Source organism: Chiloscyllium plagiosum, unplaced genomic scaffold (assembly GCF_037043375.1).
Source record: "Chiloscyllium plagiosum isolate Xiang-an unplaced genomic scaffold, Cpla_swu_hap1 HiC_scaffold_20, whole genome shotgun sequence".
NCBI lineage: Eukaryota > Metazoa > Chordata > Chondrichthyes > Orectolobiformes > Hemiscylliidae > Chiloscyllium > Chiloscyllium plagiosum.
This window is the reverse complement of record NW_028270158.1, coordinates 77,048,818-77,049,314: the sequence shown is the minus strand read 5'-3', so window position 1 is coordinate 77,049,314 and position 497 is coordinate 77,048,818. Positions and strand designations below refer to the sequence as shown.

General features: G+C 47.9%; 1 non-coding gene across 1 annotated transcript; it reads left to right on the top strand.

The window, feature by feature from the left end:
- Positions 1–424: 424 nt before the first annotated feature.
- On the top strand, positions 425–497 carry trnav-cac (transfer RNA valine (anticodon CAC)). The gene has a single exon. It is a non-coding gene; the product is annotated as a tRNA-Val (tRNA).

The window sequence follows — 497 nt, the reverse complement described above, 5'->3', positions numbered from 1 at the left end:
GTGTAATAGCCTCCTCGACTTCCTCTGGTAGATCATACCAAACACGCACTACCTTCTTTGTGGGAAATGTGCCTTGTCACTTTCAGCCCGCTCACCTTAAAGCTATGCTGTCGACTTTTCATCTCACACCAACTTGGGTAAAACACGTAAATACCCAGTTTACCACCCTCCCATAAGGTCATGTCGCATTTGTTTCGCTGCAGGGAAAGTTGTCCCCGCCTATTCCACCTCGCCCTACGGTACAAACATCGACGACATCTTTGTCTATATTTTGTCATCAATTTACCGTGTCTTTTCTTTTCGTTTTCAAGAGTCAATTACGTTGGACAACAACGAGCTATTGGAAACAGAAAGGTGAAACGTGGAACGGATTCAACTTTCAGTGCTGGACGCCACTGAGCCCCAGCACGGGTGGCTGTGGCTTGTTTCTGTAGTGTAGTGGTCATCACGTTCGCCTCACACGCGAAAGGGCCCCAGTTCGAAACTGGGCAGAAACT